Source organism: Seriola aureovittata, chromosome 18 (assembly GCF_021018895.1).
Source record: "Seriola aureovittata isolate HTS-2021-v1 ecotype China chromosome 18, ASM2101889v1, whole genome shotgun sequence".
NCBI lineage: Eukaryota > Metazoa > Chordata > Actinopteri > Carangiformes > Carangidae > Seriola > Seriola aureovittata.
Genome location: NC_079381.1, coordinates 5,443,130 through 5,462,382, shown reverse-complemented (window position 1 = coordinate 5,462,382; position 19,253 = coordinate 5,443,130). Strand labels below are relative to the sequence as shown.

The 19,253-nt window shown below is 38.3% G+C and overlaps 1 protein-coding gene across 2 annotated transcripts in view; it reads right to left on the bottom strand.

The window, feature by feature from the left end:
* Window positions 1-19,253, bottom strand: part of whrna (whirlin a) — a 151,877-nt gene that overhangs the window by 53,118 nt on the left and 79,506 nt on the right. The gene's annotated exons all lie outside the window — the stretch shown is intronic.

Below are 19,253 nucleotides of genomic sequence, written 5' to 3'. Positions count from 1 at the left end.
CTTTTTCCATCCACAATTTTGTCTTTCTTTTCTTTAATTATATTTGTTCACATTTGCCCTCTCAACTACTAGCTGTTCCCATCAGCCAATCCATGCTGCATTTTTATGTTACATAACATTTGAATAAAGCAGCAAGAGTTTCTGTGTCAGTAGTTCAGCGTAGTGGTGAGAGAGAAGGCTGATATTGACTGTTTTCTGGGGTGATTCACAGCCATGATTTTCAGTGTATAATGCTTCACTAAAAAGGTCACCGCATTTTCCTATAGCTGACAGAAACACTCGAGAAAGCAGATAATTGTAACCAAGTTGTGGACCTCTGTCACATCGTACACTTATAACTTCTATGAACGGGCCAGCACTTTGAAACACACGGAAATAAATGAATAGAGGGCGCCACATGTGTCAGCTCTAAACCTTTTAGTAAGTAAAGTAAAAGTAATAATGTCTTTACATCAAGTAGGTACAGAGGTATAGGGCTTAAAGACCTCTTCAAGTTTTTATCCTTGTTAACATCCATATGATCTTTTTATATATAACAAGACATATCATGAGCTAAATAATCAGCCATCACCATGACTGAGTGTTTCCACCTTGAACTACAGTGAAACAATAACACTCTTACAAAAAGATTCAGACAGCCAGAGTTTCCTGTCATCTACCTAAGGAACCAATCCTGTCAACTTTGACTGTGTCAGCCACTGCCAGCTACAAGCTAACAAACAACATAAACAAAAATAAAAGATGCTAACTACGCTAACCGTTCTGATACGTCTGCTAGTCGCCAATTCTCATCTCAACAGTCTCCTCATCTGAGTCTGGGTCTGACTGAGGCTCAAACATGTGGCTGAGTCTCTCCGATGTTTCCTCCTCTAACCATCTTGATATTCTCTGCCATTTCACCTGTCTACCTAACGCAAGCAGCGGTGGTAGGTGGGGCACAAGATCTGACCCAGAATTTCTCAATGAGGAAGTAAGAGTAGAGGAGCTTCCAGTTTTCCACCTTTTTTTCACTTTTTATGGAGGAAAACCATATTAAACAAAATATTATTCATCGCAGAGTATTTTTACATAGTTTAAAACTTGTTTGGAGAGTAACTTTAATATAAACATTATATAATCTTTAAGTTTCATAACACCGAATTTACTAAATCTGCAAATCAGGGAACAGTCAGCTAAAATGAACTGAGTAAACATTTTAATCGCTTATGAGGAGCATAAGCAACATTTAGGGCTTAACTTCAGTCTTTTACAGCATAGTACTTGTTCTATGTTTATATTTAACCTAAATCTCAATATGAAACATTTAGGAGGCTTCTAAGGTTAAAATAATCAAATGATGTTCCCTAAAAATCAATGATGACTGTTTATTGTTTGTATTTTCGTCTGTTTCACCTTTGTGTATTTGTGTACACAGGGAGATAAAATATCAACAATATATATTTATATATTGATAAATGTGTTTGGAAAGCTTTGCACCACTGCTCCTCTGTCCAAACAAGATTATCTGCATTCATGATGCAACTCTGACAGCGGTGACGTGCTGTGAAACAACCAAAGCCAAGATCAGTGTGAAGAGTCAGACCATGTGTACCAGACCAGCAGGAACTCTTTCTGCTTCTTGTCTTCGGGTTTTAACAAAGAATTCCCTCTGGCAGGAGGCCGGTGGCTCACATAAACAAATCCATTATACGAGCCTGAGTCCTTGGGGTTTGTAAAAGAGCGACTCAAAAATGTTTGTATAACATCTGATCGGAAACAGCGCTGAACTGGTGAGCCACTGAAATCCACATAGAAAGGTTCGTGGCTACATCAGACATTTATTTCATTACTCAACTAAGTCTATAAGTCTGTAAAATGTTTTGATCAACTTAAAGAAATTCAGTTTACACTGACATAACAGGATATACAAAATCCTCACCTTCCAGTTTCACTGGAAACGAAATGTTTATGCTTGATTCAGAACTCAAACATTTTCATTATCTCTTATGTCTGTTAGGTTCCCCAGTTTTTTACCCCGAGTGTTTCCTTTGTCGAACCAACACCCACCCACAGCAGTTCAGGCTACTTCCCAAATTGGTGTGGGCTCATTGTGTATCTAGACACCCTGTGGAAAGCAAGTGTGCTGAAATGCACTAGTGTCACGCTGACAACATGGCTCTAGGTACCGTCAGTCAGTTGGACCACCACTTTGGTCCAGAATGAAATATCTCAGAACTATTGGATGCCATGAAATTTCATGCAGACATTCATGGTCCACAGAGGATAATTCCTACTGACTTTGGTGATCCCCTGACTTTTCCATGAGGTGGCAATTTTTGTATTTTACTGACATATATATAAACAATTGTTGGATGGATTGATGAGAAATTTGTTTAAAAAAATAATAATAGTAATGGTACCGAGAGGATGAACTGTATTAACTTTGATCATCTGATATTTCATCTAGTGCCATCATCACCTTAAAGTGTCAACTGTCCTATGTTTTGCTTTATGACCAAACACAAACAAAAAGAAACATGTTAGCATGTTGACTTTAGCATTTAGCTCAAAGTAAAACTAGTACAGCCTCACGAGCTGCTAGCATGGCTGCAGAATGTTTTCATCCTTTTATTCTTCAGCAATACAAAGCTTCTTTTACTTTTCTAAATTCCTCTCAACTTTTAGTTGTGTCTACAGATATAATCAACTTATAACAATTCTATTAATGACAGTCGGCATGGAAAGTGAGACTAATGTCACTATTTTTAAAAATGAGAAAATGAAAGCACCTGTCCATTGGTGTATTTGACGACTGTGGATATGATTTCTAACGTCTCACAGGAAAGTCAGTGCATAAACACATTTAATTGTTAAGAATTTGCATATAAGTCAAAATACTGTACAAATAGTAATCAACATATAAGACTCTGAAATAACAGAGGCAAGCCTGAAAACCGTCTTTTCTCTTTGCATAGTTCATGGAGACCTGACAACCTGATCTCCCAAAAGTTTCCTGAAATGAGCACAAGAATATTTCCTCAGCACAATAGGGCGGACACAGACAGGTCCAGAAGCAGAGCAGTGAGTGAGGAGATTTTGGCCTTCAGCTCTGACAGCTCAGCTTCAACTGCCATCTTGTTCAAACAAGCTCATGACTCTGAATGAAGTCGTATTTTTAGCCACATTTTTATTCTTTAAGCAATGACTCAATCCTTTGACCGTGAACCAAATCCTAAATGAGAGTTCTAGGAGTTTACACCTCACCTGGTAAGATCACAGAGCAGTATGCAGATCACCTACTCTGAACAATAATCCTGTTAAACATTTCAAGGGATTCATCTCTTTTCCAATCACTGGCAACTGAATCTGTAGATCTTCAGAAAGAAAAACAAACCTTTTCAGCAACAACGCATACAAACAGAAAAAACAAGGACACATCAGTGTAACACAACATTTAGGGATCAAAAAATTAATGTTCCTGTTAGATCGGCTGTTTTTAGAGTGTATTATACACAGAATAAATTACACATGAGATCTGTAAGCTGCTTTTTGTCAGAGCCTCCGGATGATTTTCTGAACCACAGTGCATTTTATCTGTTTACCTGCCAAATTGTCTGTTCGTTCCAGGAAACCCTGCGTTAAACTTTCATTGTCTGTTCCCTGTTCTGCTTTGCTCTGTTTTAAACAGCGGTTTTAACAAAAGGCTTGTCAGTACGACAAAGCTCCTCTATGATCCAGTGAACAGTGAGCTCAGTGCTGCTGAGAGGGAGTCGTCACACAGCGGCGTGACGGCGACTTAAACCACAAATGTGGGTCATCTATAACCAATCAGTTTAATCTCATCCAGTGAGAAATACGAGCTATCAGGAAATAACTGTTGAGGTTAATTCAGGCCCTGAAAATCAATTTGCTTAATCAACCTCTAACTATAAGTGATGGAGTTCCACCTGAACACTCCTCCATCTTTCTAAGGTCTTTTCTTATTGATTTATAACAGTGTTTTGATTTGTTTTTACTTTAACTTTGATTGTTGCTTCATATTTAATATCACAGAGAAACATTTGAAATCAGGTGCTTTGTTACAGTAAACAATTGAAATTAAGTAAATAAAATAAGGTAAATATATTCACGTCACAACAATAACTAGCTACTTAAATCAAGCTGGCATCATGTTAATGAATAAAATAGTGGATACAAGTTGATTTACAATTAAATTAATATTTCACTTTTTTGTTTCTTCCTTCTTTATATGGAAGTTGGGAACCACAGTGAACTGCATATCCCATGTGGACTTGCATGAAAAAGCACAGGAGTCCTATGTTCAGTGATGGAGTCAGATGGTCCCTTTGTGAATCTTTTATCATTAAAGGTCCCATATTTTACACTTCTCCTGTGTTTTATATGAAGTTTTGATCCATAAGAAGATATATTTGTGGTTTTAAGAACCAAAAACCATCTCAAAGTAGTTTGACTACTTTACTTTTCTGAGGCTTCTCTCTGGAGAAACAACACGTTGGTGAGCCAATCAGAAGAGAGGATATAATAAAGCAAAAAAAAAATATAGCAGATTTCAGGTAAACACTAAGAGAAACCAAATCCTGCAAAGGTTGGACAGTGGGTTCAGGTGGACGGGGCTTGGGGCATGGCTGAGAGCGGTGACGGCTTTGGGGTGACATCACAAAGTCCTGGCGGCTGGTTTTAAGGCTCAGTTTCTGAATACAGGTTGTGTGCATTTCTCTGTGGACTGAGGCTTTGATACTTTCACAGTATTAATATAGAACCTAGACCTGATTTATAATCAGACAACACATGGAAATCTGCCTTTATACAATATGGGACCTTTAAGTACTTGCACTGGACCAAAGTGTGCAGAGGCATCTTATTTGAATTTTTGATCTTCTCACTAACTGTATTATTTAATATGCATAAAAACGTGGAAAACATGTCATTTCCAGTTAATGTGGTTGACATGAGAAAGCATGCCACTATACTGGCAGGTCTGTATTCTGATTTCAATTATGGACGACAATATTTTGTCCAAGATAAAGATAAAAACATGTGTTCAACGACTCTGCACCGTCCAGAAATAACCCAAAAAACAGTAACTAAAGAGAAAAATGGAAAGGAGTAAGCGTTTGTTCCATCTGTGTTATTGGATATCAGTGTGAGATTCGTGTGTGTGTGTATACTGCAGTGCAGTTGGCAAACATGAACAGTTACTGACAGTCACTTCCAGGGAAAATGTGCAGTTTGTATTTATAAACGGCACCTACTCAAAATCCTCAGAGCCTTCTCCATTTGTCCTCTGTGCCATTTGTATGACAGAGCAGTTGCTGTGACTTTGTAGTCTGTGCCAACAGATACGATACAATTACTAGAATTTGGCTCAGTGGGGCGATTGATAATGTGGAGAGAGCTCTGCAGGAGCCACATCACAGGGAAACAGATGGGCTGTATTCTTGCTCGCTCCTTTATCCTGACTCGTAATGTGAGACTACATCGAGTGTGTGTGAACATTTGTGTTGTAGAGAGAATATAGAGGAACACAAAAAGTGCAGAATAGGATCAACTGTGACTTTAAGAATGTTTCGACATAACTTATTATCATTGGCTTATACGTTCTCTAGAAAACGTACAGTAAAGAAAAACACCTCTCAGCCTCTGACATTTTACACTGACAGTTTTAAAGAGGGTTTGTTCTGTTGCACTGCATGTGTGGTGCTAATCTTTTTAAAGTGTTTATCTCCAGACATGTTTTAAACAATGTAAAATTCTCTGCTATTATTAATATTTTGTTTAACATGAAAACTGGGGCTGTAAACTCATCTACTCCTACTTCATCATTGAGAAATTCTGGATCAGGCCTTAAGCCCCGCCCACCGCCGCTGTTATCGTTAAGTTGACAGGTGAAAAAGCAGCATATCAAGATGTTTAGAGGAGGAAACATCAGAGAGACTCAGCCACGTGTTTGAGCCTCAGTCAGACCCAGACTGATGAATAACTGTAGCTATTTGTTCATGTTGTTTGTTAGCTTGTAACTGGCAGTGGCTGACACAGTGTTAGTGGTTGTGCTCACTCTCTCTACTGACAAGGTTTCAGGTTTATTTTTCCCGCTCCCTGCTCCCAAAAGTTGACGGGATTGGTTCCTTAGTTATATGATGTATGAAACCCCGGCTGTCTGATTCGGATTTATGAGGCTGTCATTGGTTCACTGCAGTTCCAAGGTGGAAACACTCAGTCATGGCGTTGAAATGTCGTGTACTATATATAAAACATCATATGGATGTTAACAAGGTTAAAAGCTTGATTTCCATCAGAGGGGGTCTTTAAACCTAGTGCTCAGAACAACAGGGTGATATTAGGTGTTATTAGAGTTCAACAGTGCTTTTTGATAACATAGCAAATGTACAGTGAGCGTTAAGTCATGATCATCCAGCACACGCTGTGAGGAGTGTCATGTTATAAACCAAGCTAAAGGTTTAATTAGTTATACATTTTTCAAATGGGTACTCCCATTCTCTTTTAATCTCCTCCTTCAACCTTTTTTTTTATTATTTCACTTTCTCCTTTTTTTCTCTCAGTTTTGAGTTGGCAGGACAACGTTTCTCATCCTGCCGATGAGAATACTGTGAACTTACTGCAAACCACTGCATCTCTCCTGCCCTCTGTTTGTTTGTTCCCTCAAGCACATGAGCATCCAGGCTATCTCTCTCTCTCTCTCTCTCTGCTCTCTCTCTCTCTCTCTATCTCCTGATTTTCTCCTCCCTGCCCTCTCTTGTCACTCAGGCTCTCTGCTGGACCACCGTGGGACCTCTCTCCATCTCCCAGCTGTCATAGCCTCAATCCAGATGTTTACTCCTCCAGGAGTCCCAGCCTCCTCATCCTCGTCTCTCTCTCTCCCTCTGTGTTTGTTTCATTCTTCTAGATGTGTGAATGATGTGCTTGGTTTTGCCTCTCCATGTTTGTGCTCAGGTCCTATCTGTTTGGTTGTACCTGGATGATGCTTGATGTCCTCCCACATCCTATTCTTCATTAATATTTATCATCATTAGTGTTGTCATCCTTGTCAATACTGTAAATCTACTTATCCATACAACATGTATTGTATGTCTGTCTGTCCTGGAAGAGGAATGGCGGGTCTGAGGACAGATAGTGTCATAATGCTGTACACATTGTTAAGCCCCTTGAGGCAAAGTTCTGATTTGTAATATTGGGCTGTATAAATTAAATTTGATTTGACTTTATTTGTAAAAAAAAATAAATAAATAAAAAAAAAAAAATAAGGAAGCTAGATTGTTGGGTTAAATGTGCTTTATAAAATTATGTTAAGTGCAAATAAAGCAGTTAACGAGACAAAAAAAAGTAAAAAGCCTTAAACAGCAATCGTGAGCAGGAGAGAGAAAAACAGAAACAGCAGAGTGGGCAAACTGGCATGTTTTTATGTGAAGAACAGCAGTTGTTATTTACTCCTCAATGGTCCCTGGCGATTTGGGAAAATGAGGAAGCCCAGGTGCCTGTCAACAGGCCAGACTTTGATCAATGAGCCTCTGGGTAGCAATTACACTTTTCTGTTGTCTGTGTGGTCCGCGGTTGGTGCATTTCGTATTTGAATCTCATGTTTATTAAAGCGGGAAACAAGGAACTGCCTTCTCTTTTTTTCCAGCGCAGCAGGGTTTTTCTACTGGTGTGGGCACACAGTCATATATCTAAAATAAGTAGAAATAAATGGCTTGCTTTGCCCTTAAAGTGCTTTCCAGCTGTGCAGCCAGAAATAGTGTAATGTAGAGCCCATTTCCACTTCACACAGCAGAAACACAGAGAGTTTCCACTGTACATGGACCTGCAGCTCGGTTGTACCTCGGAAGCACAAGGACTTGATATTTTATATAGGCTGTGCGAGGATCAGCAGGTTCTTATGGGGCGAAAATTAGTTTATAAATTGTTTATTTTACAAGGACAGATACAGTCACAAGGACAGTGGAAGCAAATTCCTGTTGCATTGTGCTTTAAATTATTTTGAGATAATGTCAGCTAGTTTAATATCTGTCCTTGGAGCAGGTAGATGTACAAACACTTGATGTTTGTTGCTCAGCAGTGTTTGTTGTTCTCTTTACCACAGATTCATTTACTGTTTATTCTTTACCAGCCTTCCAGATTATTGCCATATATATATATATAGATATACATACCTATGACAGTTTTGTAGCGTGGATGTTATCATGTGCTTGGCTTTATATTCTACCATTTATGTTAAGTGCATAATATCCATATGTATAATACAGTGTACAGTATGTGTAGTGGCTCTAGACGCATGATCAAATAAATAAATAAAATAAATAAATAAATACAGTATATATTTTGCAATATCTGCATAGTGTCGGCTTTGTTTTGTATCATTTACATTATTTTGTCTCACTTCAACACAACAAAACTAAGTCCACCCCTGTGCAATATCACTAAAATGTTAAATGATTCAAAACTGTATCATCTTACAATAATTCTATTATTTTTTACTTTAAGTGAAAGGTATTTGATCTTAAATGTTATTAAAAACTAAACGGTTAGATGGACTATATTGAAAATATGGGGCGTAAATTAAAACGTCTGTGCAACAAAAGTGAGTACACCTGTGATCACTGCAACAAATTTCATTACTTGTGATTTCCAATTAAGGCTAATTGCATGAACAAGGTTATAAAAGAAGCTGTGAACACTGCAGCTTCTTCAGTTTAGGCCTGAGTTGTGTCTCATGCAACATGATTCACATCGTATGGAACTGCCTGATCAAGCAAAAATCAGACTTTATAATGACGACTGAGGGCACAAGAGCATCAGAGGTCTACTGAACATAAGCTGAAACACGGTTGCAGGTGAGGAGGTACAGAAAGAACCATAAAACTAATAACAGAGGGCGCAGTGACGCCATGCACAATTTGCTATCTATGAAACCTTGCACTGAAAAGCAGATAGGTTAGTGCCACTGACCTGGCACCAGCATTATCTGTGAATAGTGATGTTCCAGTTTCATTGTGAAGGACACTGCACGAGGTCAGTTACAGATGATGCTCACAAAACTGCAAGAATAAACTTTGCCAAAGCGCATGAGGAGAAGCCTGATGAATATATTGGCAACACATCCTTTGGTCAGATGAAACCAAAATAAATTAGTTTGGATCAGATGGGGTCCAGCATATTTAGCGTGGACCTGGCCAGAACTACCACAGTGACTGCATAGTGCTGACTGTGAAACGTGGAGGTGGGAGTTGTGCTGATGTGGAGCTGCATGAATGCAAATTGTGTAGAGGAGATGACATTTATAGATGGCACTATGAATTCAGGTTTGTTTACCCAAATACCGCATAAAAAAGCGACTCCTGGTCTCAAGGAGCTTGACAGGAGATGAATTTTCCAATGTGACAATGATCCCAGACACAAACACAAGAAAATCACATAAAAGTTTGTCAAGAAGAAAATAGTGAAACCCATGACTTTACCAATTATCTCCCCTGACTTGACTCCAATAGTATTTTAAAATGGAAGGTAGAGCAACCATAGCCCTGAAGCAAAGAGCGGCTGAAAAGAATCAATGAAGAAAGGCCGCACATCTCTCCACAGATGTATGCAAGACTGATCAAATCTGTCATGAAAAATAAAAGCAGGCAAACGGAATATAGAAAAATAAAAAAATGGATTCTCACTAATGAAGGGTGCACTGACATTTGCTGAGGTTGGTTCTTTAATATGAATCTTTCATTATAGTTTAATCAGTCAAACGTTTCTGTTTTCAAATTAATTGGTTTCATTCTTCTTGAGCTTTGGCTCAAAACAAATAAATTCGTTTTAAATGAACAGGATGTGTAATTATCTAACATTTTAGTGATACTGACCAGAGGTGCTCTCAGTGTTGCTGTATACTGTGTTTTAAGAAAAATCTGTAAATGGAGCAAATGGAGGAGGAGTGGAGGTCACTGCTCCAGGTACTGCTGTATTTGAAACCACTAATTTACACTTAAAGTAGCCACATGTCATTTCGTAAACTCAACAAGTCCTCCCACCTTAAGACAATATATACAGTAGGCCACTTGTCCTTGCTCTCTGATACGACAACGAGCTCATGCTTTCCAGGTTTTTAGCTGTATATAACAGGTGATTAGCAAAACATGTTAAGCCATTTAAGTTTTGCATGAATAAGAAAAATGTTTCAATCTGTTAGTTGGGTGTGTGTGTGTGTGTGTGTGTGTGTGTGTGTGTGTGTGTGTGTGTGTAAGAGTCGAGATAAAAGGAGAACAAAGTCCGACTGAAGGATAAAACTGTCTAACTTTTGATACAGCCATGCATGGGAACAGAAAGTGGGATAAGATATTACATATTAGAGTTAAATTTAATGTTTCCAACTTGTTCAACATCTTGGTGCTTTTTATTGTATCCCTGCAGATTGGATTACCAACTACCTTTGATGGAAGCTCAGAAATGCAGCTCTAGTATATTTTCCCATTCAGGGAGAGTGTGTGGATACATCAGTGATAGATTTACCAGAAATGATCTGGGGAAGTGTCATGTCCCAGACATTCAATACTGGATATGGTCTTCTATACATTACAACTTATGGCATTTCTGCTTCATTAGACCGCTTACAGTGAAAAGGCGCGGAAAAAAAGGGTGAGAGGAAATGTAGCTGAGCAACAAAAGGATCCAGATCAATTTCCAACCGATTACGGCCGAGCCTCCAGCACAGCCCAGACGTCACTATCTTTCAGTTTTTATTCCATCCTATGCTTTTATCTTTTTCTATGAACTGGAGGTAAAATGAATCAAACTACATTTTTGTTTCAGTGGTTTTACATGCTTGCTGTGTTTGGACTTTCAGCTGTCTTTAACATCAAAGGCCGGTCAGCGTCAGATACAATCAAAGCTGCGTCTTCACTCTCTTTTTATTAGTTGACATAATCCAAAGTTTGTTTGGAATCACAGTAGCATTACTCCATGTTTGCCTTGATTTAGATTTTTAAAACTGCTGCTACATCAAACACTTGATAACAGCAAGGTTTTCTTTATGCAGTATATAGTTTTTTTTATAAGGAGACCTGAGCTTTTATTTTCATTTCAGTATCCTGACTGATGGGTTCAAATGACGTTGTAAACTTCACTTAACTTTTAACTTTGTCAGCTGTTTATGGGTTGTTAAAATTCATTATGTTGCAATAATGTAACGTTATTATTATTATTTATTGTCTAGATGGTTAAAATGAAATCTTTAAAGGTTTTGTTTTTTTGTTTTTTTTTAATGGAAAGAGACACACACACATTCACACACCTAAACCTCGCCAAGTGCTTTCTTTGTCCCGATTAATTTTGTGCTTTTTCAGCAGGACTGCTTTATCATCATAGAGGAAAATCACCTCTGTGCAAATTGAAAATACTTGGCCTTAATCCATCTACGTGTTTGGCGCTGTCTGAATTCAGTTAGACGCAGTCCATGTGTGTAAACTGTTGATATGTGTGTATGTTTGTTGGTTTGAGTGAGAGAGAAAAAAGGGGAAAGGATACATTTAACTTGCAGACTTCTAAATCTATAAAGCTAAATCTCCTTAATTATGACTTTACCGAACGATTAATGCACCAACAACAATAGGTAAGTTTAACAGTTAAATCTGACATCTGACAAATGTCCCCTCACCTTTCTGATTATCTTCATGTGTTTACATCACAGTAGGCATGACCTTTTTCCCTCGGCTTTAATTACATTAAACTGAACCGGGCAGATGTCAACAAAAGGGCACTGGGCCGGACTGACCTTTCTCCTCCTTTAGATTGCAGTGAGGGGGCCGAGATGCAATATGGGGGCTTTTAGTGACTGGACAAACTCTGCCCTGGAGTCATCCAAACTTTCACACATTCAAACGCACACATTTGCATGTGGATCTTAATTTCATTCATCTTTGCAACTGTTTTTTTTTTTTTTTTTTATCACTGCCTCTTCTTGCTGCAGTCACATGAACCAAAAACTGAACAACAAAGGTTTTCAAGAGGTTTCCCACAAAGCAATGCTGTAACATTTACACAGGCGAGCTTTCATTTTCTCTGAGAATGAAGGGCGAGGCAGTGACATCTTGGTGGTGTGATGATTATAGAAGCCTGGTAGTGATATAAGCCATCCATCATCGTCATACTAGCCAGATGAAAACCAGCATATAGACACAGACAGCGAAGGCAGTCAGCTGTAGGGTAAAGGAGCTGAGGCGTAAGCACCAGTGTTGCGGAGAGTTATGAGGAAGCATCTCCTCCTGCTGAGAACTGACAATCAGAGACGTCTCTAGCTCATGCCCCGAGGATGTTTGTGACACTGTTTAGGATGCACAGTGTATCCTGCTAAATTATCACACAAAGATGGCTAATACTCAGAACCAGCTCCTTCTTCAGCTCTTTTTGTGATTGGAAAAGTTTACTTAGAATAGGGATAAAGTGGTTTATACTAAAGGTGGACATTTATGTCACATGTGTGTCATATGTGATTTTCTGGCAATTATGATGTGCCTAACCCTAACCCAAAGTACGGGTTCACCTTGACCCTGGGGAAAGAGTAATCGAACCCTCTTCAATCCAAACTATTTACACAAAATGTTGGTTTTTAACAGAGTAACAACCTTAAAGATAATGGGATGAGAGATCACGTTCAAATCAACAGATCACATGATTAAAACAATATGTTTACAGAGGTAAACAAATTCCTTCATGATGCTAGTCCTCTCAGCACCACTGACTCAATCAAATTCAACTCAAGTCCACTTCAACACAAAGCTACTTGAGGGTAATACAGTGTGAGGGAATTTTCCATCTTTAGGTCTAGTGTCTTTTCATTAAGTCTCTTTTCTTTCATTTAGTCAGCATCTCCAAACAGGTCTTACTCGCAAGTCACTAACTATTGACAGTAGCTCATTGTTTAGCGAAAGCTTATAGCTGTGAAGACGCATCTGCTCATTCCCCATCAGCAGTGGCCATGGCAACCAAACACCCTCAGAAGACGGACAGAGTGGCAGGTGAAGGAGGTAAACAGACTTGTTGAGCAGCCGGTGCCTCAGGCTCTCATGGCCACTTGGTTACACAAGTTCTTTGATTGAAGGACACAAGTACATAATGTTGTGTAAAATGTGAGGTAATATGTAGGATTAGGTGTATATATATATATAGATATACATAGTATATGTGTAGATGATGTGATTCAATGACGAACAGACCCATAGACTATTTCCATTCCATATTGAGCCTATTGGGGTTTAAATACTCCCTCCCAATACTCCCTGCCTTCAGATTACACTGGTTAACTTGTTAATATTTGTGTTGCTCATCTCTCTTCTCCTTGACACACTAGGCTTCAATAAATGCTTCTGCTTAAGCCACCTGAGATCTCCCAGAACGTCTTCCTTCAGCTCACAAGATTTCCATCACATGCAGATGCCAAAACATCTGTCTGTTGCCCCCTGTGTCACAAACAGGCGTATGATGTAGTATAACTGGTGCACCACCATATGTCTAAAGGTAAAATGCAGTATAAATGAAAAAATTTCCATAGGGACAAGGATATTTACAGCAGCTCACATTATCATGGACATACAGATCCATGATAACATCCATGGTAAAGAAGCAAATCCTCTCATTTCAGAGGCTACAACCGATGAATGTTTCTTTTTTTCTTGATAAATGTCATGAATGATTAATCAGCTCTAAATTTCATCTTCACAGCAAATCAAATTTCTTTTTCAGTTTTTTGCTGATGTTTCTCTTTTTTGTAATTGGTGTTAATCTAGGATTAGTGGCGCATTCTTTTTTGGTGATGCAGTAAACTTAACAACTTTTGGAAAAGCATTTTCCATTGTTTTTCGGGGGCTATATAAGCATTGGGAACCAGATCCACTGCTAGCAATTCTAGGAGCAACTATCTCTTAATCTTCTACCAAATATGAAAAAATGGCTGTATTGTTTGGAGTGGTAACTGCAAAGAAGTTAAATCTTTTTTTTTTTGAAGGTTTTTTTTTTTTTTAGCTATTTTTGGATTTATTTGGCAGGGACAGTGAGAGAGAGACAGTAAAGTTAGGGAAGAGAGAGAGGAGATGACATATACCAAAGGGCCTTACTCGGATTTGAACCCGGGGAACTGCGGTAAGGACTGAGCTTACACGGTATGCGCTCTACCAGGTGAGTGACCAGGGCGCCCCAAAGAAGGTCATTCTATGAATGTGGAAGCTGGACTCTGTACGAACATATGATTTGTGGTTGGGAGAAATGGCAAACACACTACACCTGGAGACACCTGGAGATTTTACAATGAAGATAGATCAGAGATGGGACCATGTACTGAAATTCTTTCAGGGTAAGAGTGTGTTGAGTCCAATGTAAAGCACCATGTTGTGTCTTCTGTTCTCTTTTTTCTCCCAAAAGGTACTGTGATATGTGCATGTCCTTTTTTTAAAGACACACTACCTCACACTTAATTTATCTGTGTTGTTATGGATGATGTGCTGTGCTCATTTGTGGGGATTTTATTTTATTTTATTCTCCTTTTGTAAGTTTGTATTCTGACTATACAGCAAATAAATATACATTTAAAAAATATATTTTTTTGGCTTTTCAAATGGTCCAAGTTTTCGATATGATAAAATTATATCCAGACATCCATGAGCCTGATGAGGAGTATTATACCTTATTCTGAAAGTCCTTTTCTCAATGTGCCAAAAATTCTCAATCTGATCTGACCATTTTTTACTTTAAGGATGTTTGAATTCACAGGGTATGAAACCTAGTTTGAGTTGTTTTTACTCGTGTTTGTTCTGGCAAGCCGACCGCTAACTTCCTCTGGGAGGGTAAAACTGATATGACCATGCAGGGATCCAACTGCACAGGATCACCCTGTTAGATACAATCTGATGTCCTTTTAAAGGAGGACGCATCTAATCTCACAGCAGTGCAGCTTGCCTCCCTGCTGAGAGTTGAACCCTGGCCTCTGGAGGCTCATCATCTACAGTGTTGCCATTTGCCAGAGCAAAAATAGAAACACTGACAACATGGCATGAATAAATCAACATTAACATCACTTTAATGTTCACACATTTTCTAAAAATGTAGTTTTGAGTTTACACTAGGGCAGGTTAACCAGGGTTATTTCTGCTCTCCACATTCCCCATTAACTATTTCAGTAACCAGGCAAAGAGACAGCTCCATGTCAAGACTGAAATTTCAGACAATTCCTTTATATCTTTTTATTTATTTTCAAGTCTTCAGATATATAACACACTTGGGCTTGCACCCAATTATTTATCATTTCTAGTTAAGATCCCATACTCAAATGTCATACATGTACACACAGTATATTGAATTTGTACATGTAAAATAAAAATATATATGTAAAATTTATAAATTATATATGAAAACTATTAGAAATTGGATCGATTTTATATATTCATATATGTTTATGTATGTATGCTCATATTGCAGACATGTTACATAAATATGTATCCATCCCAAAGCCTAGCAAAATATATTGATATTATATACAGTATTATATACAGTTGTTCTAAATTCATCACATACATATATTATAAATAATATATGTACAGATACAAATTTTACTATGGGTATTTCATATATGTTATAAACTTCTATCTATCATATATCTTCATATATCCAGAGGATGTATATGTGTGATAATAATACATTCCCTTACAGGTGACCTATATGGCAACATCAGTCGTGGTATAGGGACATGTATGTCATATTTCTATGAGATATAAAGGATCAGAACATAAAAAAAATCACCATGCTTGCACCCAACAAAATCAGTAGTTCAGGCTGCCAACACCAACCTCAGAGAGGCTACAAACATTTCAGCGTGTGTGCATAGTACAAATACAGTCTCCTGTGAGTGCACCACCTCAGCCTTCCTTACATATAGAATAGAGAAGTGCACTTCATTAATCTATGTTTTGACACCTGACTTTCACTTGAACACCATCTATCCTCCTTAAAAAGATTTTTTTTTTAGTTTTTTTAGATTGTGACATATGATTAATGCTTCATTTAAATGAAGAACCAGAGATACAAGGTGCACTGAGACATCATCTTGCAGCAGTAACTTACTGCATATTCAGTTTAGTTTTACATTGTTTGTGTTTGTGTGATCAACAAAATAAATAAATAATATTAATTCACATAGTCACTGTTGATGTCATGTCACGCTCTCCAAGCAGCACATGAGTGCAACCTCTGGTAAAGGAATGAGTTCTGTATCTGTAGGGGGTTTATGTCTTTTTTGAAAAATGCAAAGGACCTGGTGTGAGACATTAATGGTCATTGATGTGGATTGTAGATGATAAATGTTTCATACTTGGTGTGAAACTGTGTTCAGATTGCCAGGTTTGACAATAACAGGCATTTCATTGCATATTTTCATTGGACCGAAAGGTTTTGATCATTTTTTTGTGTGTTGTGGATGCTTATATTTACATGTATTTAATATAAATTCTTGTGTATTTACAAAACACATTGAAGGGCATTGTTTGCAGGGCACATGTTTTAATGATCTTGCCTTGGGCGCTAACAATCTGAGATACACCAGTGACTGTGCTGCACATATCAACAGGGAGAGTTATAAAGAATAATTAGCTCCTTGGAGATGTGATATACAGATATGTTCCTGAATCAGCTCAGAATCTTAAATACTGATACTCATTTCTGAGTATCATTTTTCTGTATTAGAGTGTCTCACATATTTCCTGACCACCCAAGTGTGTGCACACAAAGCAAACTGTGTCTGTGAATGTGGGAGGTTTCTCGGGCCTCCCGCTCATTCTGTCGAGACAGCGTCTGGTATTTGGCCCTGCAGGTGAAGCCAGGTGACCACTGGAGCATCCATATCAACAAAAGCCTGGGTAGGACATATCGCACCGGACAGGACAATGTGCTTTATGCAGGACTCAATCGTGAATATGCTCACTTGCACTGGACTGCCTTCTACTTACTCCAGTATTTCTAAATGATGAAATTCCAGTCTGAATACCTGGATACTAGGCCCCCAACCAGAAAAAGGGAGGGAGGAACTGCGGCTAAACAAACAAAAAAAAAAACTATTTAAGCCCTGGAAACTCAGGTTTGACAGTTTCCAAAACACATTCCTGAAAATAAACATCACAGCACAGCACAAGATGCAGTATTAAATACTTCATACATATGAAATAAAGAAAAGAACTTGAGGGGAAAAGCAGAAACAGAAAAAGGCAAGAAAAGCCTGTGTCATATTAAGGTATATTAAAACCTTTTCTGCCTGCTGTCGTTCCTTTCCTTCTCTTTTTAATAATAGACGTCTTTCTAGTCGCTAACAACACTCCACATCGAGATGCTCTGCTGAGTGTGTGTGTCTGTGTGGGCCCTCTATAATAGGTGTCTTTGTAATTGGTTGGTTGATGGGCTGATCACTAACAGGCATGAGATGAGCAGCTCAGGGGAGGAGACATCCAACCTCACTCTCCTTCTGTTGCCATGTCACCATGACAAACACGTCTGTGAGGAAACCAAACGAAGCTGTGTGCTCTTAGGAGGAATACTTTACAATCCAAAATTAAGATCAGTGTAAAATAGTCTTTAATTTTGTAAAATTCCACTATAAATCAGATGTGTGATATGCAAGTGAAACTGAAATACCGGCATATTGTTTTTGCTACTCTCCTTATTACAATAACAACAATAGCAAAAGATTGTTTTAGAGTAGAGAGGACTTTAATATCTAGAGGACAGTGAAATTATCTCTTTTTAAGGATTTACTCTGTGATTTTATCATACTGCCTAACAGCATCCCATTTCATAAAATATCCCTCCAGCTCATTGTGATGTTTTGAAAATCAATCATACATTTTCATTTCATTAATTCCTTCACCACCGACTGCCACCTCACAGGGAATAAGACCATTATTCTGAGACACTCAAATGCTAAGACTCGCAGAGTTTATTTCAGGGTTTGTATAAGTGCATTAGTCTTAGCTGTTTCACAAGCACATAGTTTTGTTTTCAGAACTGAATGCCATTTTAAAAGGGAGTATAGTCGCATCACGACATATCCACCAAACAGCATATGTTCTTTTTGATTTGTTCAAACTCCATAAAACAGCCATTTTTGACAGCCCATATGGTGAACAGGAAGAAGAATAGCAATTTGACAAAGAATAGCCTAAAGTCGTAGGAAACACAGTGTGAGCAAAGCAAAGAACGTGACATGTTGCAAAAAGTCTCCCATTGTTGTCACGTCATCGTGACAGATTCACTGAAAAACTCTTTTAAAGGAAACTTCACCACAGGTCAAAATGCCTGTATACTAGGCAGAGTGAACAATAGATGTGAGGAGCAAATGAGATCCAAGTATACAGGTTGTCTCACCACTTCTAATCTGATTCTATCAAATCATTGACAGGCCCAGTGCTGATACACCCTGATCCCAGAAAACTGCTTGGCATTTTTAACGTGTTGCATTAAATCAGCTCTGTTCCTGACCCTGTGCCCTAACCCCTTTGTAAGGACGGCAGGAGAACAGAACGATTTCCCTCTCAGGAACCAGTGATTTTGCAAAAGGAATAACTGTAGTAACTACAAGATGTTATGTTTTTTGAAAATAATAATTCTAATTCTAAATATTCTGTGTGCATGCTTCTTACTAGGATTTTACAGGGTGATTGTTGTTAAGATTGTACCAGATGATTGTTAGTCCATTAGTAACTGCCGGCAATGAAATTTGGGGTACTTGCTCAGTGGTTGTTTGGTGTTTATTCACTAGTTGCTAAGCTAGGATGTTGCTGACCGTCTGTACATGTGGCTTTCAATGGAAAGTTTGAGCCTTAGCTGGCTCTGAGCTTTTGTCCAGCACATACAGGTTTTTCTGCACTTGACTCGATGTATGTTGAACTGCATAAAGTTTGCGATGTTGCAGCCAAAATAATGTAATACAGCTGTTGAGAGAATAATGGTACACGCCTTCTTCTCATGCAATGATTCAACTGCTAGCAAACAAAAAAGAGCCTAAACCGCACAGGGGAAGCATTTAGCAGCAGTTATAAAATTGCTGGTGAATAAAGTGGTCGACAATTTTGAATTCTTCTGAAAAAACACATCTTCTTTTCTAATTTTGCAACATTTATAACATGACATGAAGCCTGAGACAAATATTTTGATACTAACATACATATACTAGGCCTCAGAAAGGGAGGAATAACAGGCTGAGTATGAGAGAGAGTTAT